The sequence below is a fragment of the Galeopterus variegatus genome, unplaced genomic scaffold, assembly GCF_000696425.1.
Source record: "Galeopterus variegatus unplaced genomic scaffold, G_variegatus-3.0.2 Scaffold47491, whole genome shotgun sequence".
Lineage (NCBI taxonomy): Eukaryota > Metazoa > Chordata > Mammalia > Dermoptera > Cynocephalidae > Galeopterus > Galeopterus variegatus.
In genome coordinates this window covers 1-4,366 of record NW_007773602.1, presented here as the reverse complement: position 1 = coordinate 4,366, position 4,366 = coordinate 1, and the positions used below count along the sequence as shown (strand labels likewise).

Sequence of the window (4,366 nt, the reverse complement as noted above, 5' to 3'; positions counted from 1 at the left end):
GGCTGGAGGAAACTGGGAGGTGATGTATATGTCCGTGACCTTGATGGTGGTGATGGTTTCACGGATGTATACATATCTCCAAACTCATCAAGTTGTCTACATTAAATATATACAGCTTTTTACATTTTAACCACACCTCAATAAACTGGGTAAAAATTAAGATTAAAAATTTTTTAAAGGAAAAATATCTTTCTCTCCATAACAGTGTAGACAACAAGTGATCCAAAAGTCTCCAAAGATATGTCAAGTAAGCATATCATAAGCAATTTGTTACTGCTTTGTTTCTTTGCAGAAATTAAACTTTCCTCAGAGGAAACCTTTAGACTTTTAAATAAAACCAAAAAAGAAGAGTTTCTCATTAGAGGAAATGAACTCATCTTCCGTCACTGCTGCCAAGATAGACACAAATTTGACTGAAACTTTCCATTCTGCTATCTTATTTGTACCCTAAGTGAACTGCATTATTAGAGTGAAAAGACAATAGAATAATGTCTTTAATGAGGAGCTCTGTAAATTCAACCCTTGAGACACTGGAAATTTTAAACATGCGCCTGTTGCCCCTCACCTGTAATGCTCTGCTCCAGCCTAGGTGAAAACCCAGCTGGGTTTATTGGGTATAGTCCATGGAGGAGAGAAAACTCCAGTGATAACCATCAGAGAGTCAGTGTGCTCCAGTGAGGTCTGGTAGAGTAAGACACAAAAGAGGGACGTGCGTACTGGGCTTTACATTCAGAGTAATGAATCCAAGGCATTCTTACATTGATTTAGTCTGTGAAGGTGAGGTCCATGTACTTTTAAGGTAATTTAATTTTCACTGAAACCAATCTTTTTCAGCTCTCATACTCTTTATTTTTCTTCCTTGCTGGAATTTAGAACTTCCTTCCATTCAGAGATAGAAATGGTCTTTCCTGGAATGTATTATGTTCTGGAAAGTCTCCATATTTTCTCCAGTCTGTCCCATAAAATGCAGATTCCTGTTAGATTTCCTGTGTCCAATCATTTATTCATGAACTATTCACTGAAGATCAACTATGCATGAGGTATTGCCTAGTTTATTCTTAGTGTCATTGGATTTTCTTTTATAATATACCAAACTATTTTTGCTGACAGATCTGACTTACTGATATCACTGAATAGTTCTATTTTGTTGTTGTTGTTATTTCTTTTTTCACCTCAGTGTCCACAATGTAATAGAAATAATATAATAACTTCTGAAGTTTGGTATGCAGGCCAATTCCCCTTTCTCATTTTAGCAATCTCTTTAAATGTTCAGGAGAATATCAAATGGTTGGAGTTGAAGTAGAATGCCTTCGCCTATTTATGAATCAACACAAATTTCACAGAACTTTAATGTAGAATATCCTTTTCTCTGTGTTTATCAAGCATCCGTTCTTTATCAAATTAGGACGTTGTCCTTGTTTTCCTCATGTCCCGGGTGTCTCTGCCCTGGATGCTAACCGCAGTAATTACTGTTAAATTTTCCAAATGCATTTTTGGTGTTGTAATTATGTTTATGGTTTCTCTTTATTGAACTATTTTTATGAAAAATTAGGTGTAAAAACATCCTAATATTAAACCATCTTTCCATATCTAGAATAGGTATTACTTGTTCATCAAATATTATTCTTTTAAAGTAGGTAAGAATGCATTTTATTTAACCTTACCATTCAATTTCACATCTGTACTTAGGCATATGATGAGCTTGAGGATTTCTTTTTTTGTGCTGTAGTTGTCACTTTTGGTCTCAAACGTTATTATACATCTAATGATTGTATTTTTTGAGCACCTACTATGTGATGGGTAACATTTAAGTCCCAGGAAAGAAATATGAGACAACACATGCACAACCTCGGGCCCACAAATAAAAATAAACATACAAACGTGATAGGCCCATCAAGGAAGAGTACAGGATGCTCTCCTGTGAGGCTCAAAACCTCTGTTCCTCTGGAACCTTAAGCCCTTCTCTCCATCACATTGATCTCTCAAATCCCCTTCATTAGGAAGCTCACTGAGCCATATGAAAATTAGCATTCTGTTTCTCAGCCTAGAATGTTTATTCTTTCCTCACTTACCCTGACTAACAATGACCTGTCCATCCTCCCTCAGCTCTAATTTACAAAAGTCTCACCTACCCAACTTCCCATACTAAACTGGTCGTTTCTGATTCTTTCTGTCTTTAATTACTTAACATTCTGTAGGCATTGATAATACTGATAATTTTTCAATCATGGAGATTGTAAAGATGTATTTTCAAATCTGAAATTTGCCTTTTAATCTTTCTAAGATGATTTGATTTCTATAATCGTTCAATAATTTTAATCAGATTGATCAATTGTATATTCGGCAATTAACTCTGCTGATATGAATACAATATATCCCCACTCAAGAGCATGCGCACATAAGCACACACTCTCAAATATCCCGTGGATTTTATTTTAATGATTGTGTGCTTTTGTTTTCTTCTCTTATGTATGTATTCCACATGCTTTTCCTCTTCTTGGAGGAATTCACCTGGCAGACATTCTCTGAAAGGAGGAGCGATAGGGATCTTCATCAATTAGAAGTCCTATATGGAGGTCCAAAGAGGTAACAAACCAGTTATAATTATAGGGATCATAATTCCAACCTTGATGGCTCCCCCATTTAAGGGGGATATTGGTAAATGATAGTGATGTCATCCAATTTATTATGATGGTAAGAAAAGGAGCTCACGTTTATAAAATACCCATTGAGTGTCAGGGGATCCACAGTTGAAAAATCCTATGCAACATCTCATTTAATTTCACTCTTCAGTTCTACCATGTAGGTAATGTTAAGGTGAAGAATATGCCGTTAAGGGAGTTTAAATAACTTTCTCAAGGTCATCACAGTAATGTCAGTGAACCAAAATCCTTTTACAGGAAATTTGACTCCAGAACCCATTTTCTAAATCAGAGCTCTACACTCTACGCTGGAGACTGATATGTTCAAAGTAATTATCATAAAAGTAAGAGTTTAATCACAGTGGTAATGACATCTATTATTTACTGAAACTCCTTGTGTGAAAAAGGCATTTGTGAACCTGACAACAATGTAACACTGTTAACCACATATTTAGGGGAAAAAATAAGGCACTAGGAGTTAATTTTCACATCAACAGGAAGCATCAGATCACACAATAAAGGTCTTATTCACTACTGTAGAGCTATTAGGTAGAAAAGGAAGTATGGGGATTATCAAGTTACACACATAAAATGTCCCTAATTATTTTGGAAGAGTCATATCATAAAAGAAATTCATTTCTGTCCATAGATTCAAATAGGTTTATTTAAAATAATGGGTATATGATAAAAAGAGATACCTTTCCATTAAATTTTAAAAGTCTGGGCAATTATATACATTGAAAATGAAAACATGAAACCAGTTGACTGAGTGAGTCACTCAACATAAGGATGCAATAGAGGTTGAAGGACGTTCATCCACAGGAGACATTGTAAAGTGATGCTGAGGAATCAGTTGGCTGTTCATGGAACACTGATTTTGTCTCCATCCGCAAAAGACGCAGCAGCTACACGGAAGCAGAAAACCACACAGAACTATCTGAATTCCTCCCCCAGAGCCTCTCAGATGATCCTGAACTCCAGCCCCTTCTCTTTGGGTTGTTCCTGTCCATGTACCTGGTCATGTTGCTCAAGAACCTGCTCATCATCCTGGCCATCATCTCAGACTCCCACCTCCATACCCCCATGTACTTCTTCCTCTCCAACCTGTCCTTTGCTGACATCTCTTTCACATCTACTATGGTCCCAAAGATGCTGGCGAACATCGGGGTACAGAGCAAAGACATCTCCTACACAGGGTGCCTGACTCAGATGTATTTTGTTATAATGTTTTCTGGATTGGATAATTTCCTTCTGACTGTGATGACCTATGACCGGTACGTGGCCATCTTTCACCCTCTGCACTGCACGGTCATCATGAACCCTCAACTCTGTGTCCTGTTGGTTCTGATGTCTTGGTTCATCATTTTCTGGGTCGCCCTGGTTCACATTCTCCTGATGATTAGGCTGCTCCTGATGATGAGGCTAACCTTCTCTACAGGCACTGAGATTCCACATTTCTTCCATGACTTTGCTCAGCTTCTCAAGGTGGCCTGTTCAGATACCCTCATTAATAACATCATCTTGTCTGTTGCAGCTACACTGCTATGTGTTTTCCGTCACAGGGATCCTCTTTTCTTACTATCAAATTGTCTCCTCCTTAATGCAAATGTCCTCCCCTGCAGGAAAGTATAAAGCATTTTCCACCTGTGGGTCTCACATCTCCGTGGTCTCCTTGTTTTATGGAACTGGACTTGGGGTCTATCTCAGTTCTGCTGTGACCCATT

The 4,366-nt window shown here is 37.7% G+C and overlaps 1 pseudogene; it reads left to right on the top strand.

The window, feature by feature from the left end:
- The first annotated feature begins 3,538 nt into the window (after positions 1-3,538).
- On the top strand, positions 3,539-4,362 carry LOC103584229 (annotated as a pseudogene).
- Positions 4,363-4,366: the final 4 nt, after the last annotated feature.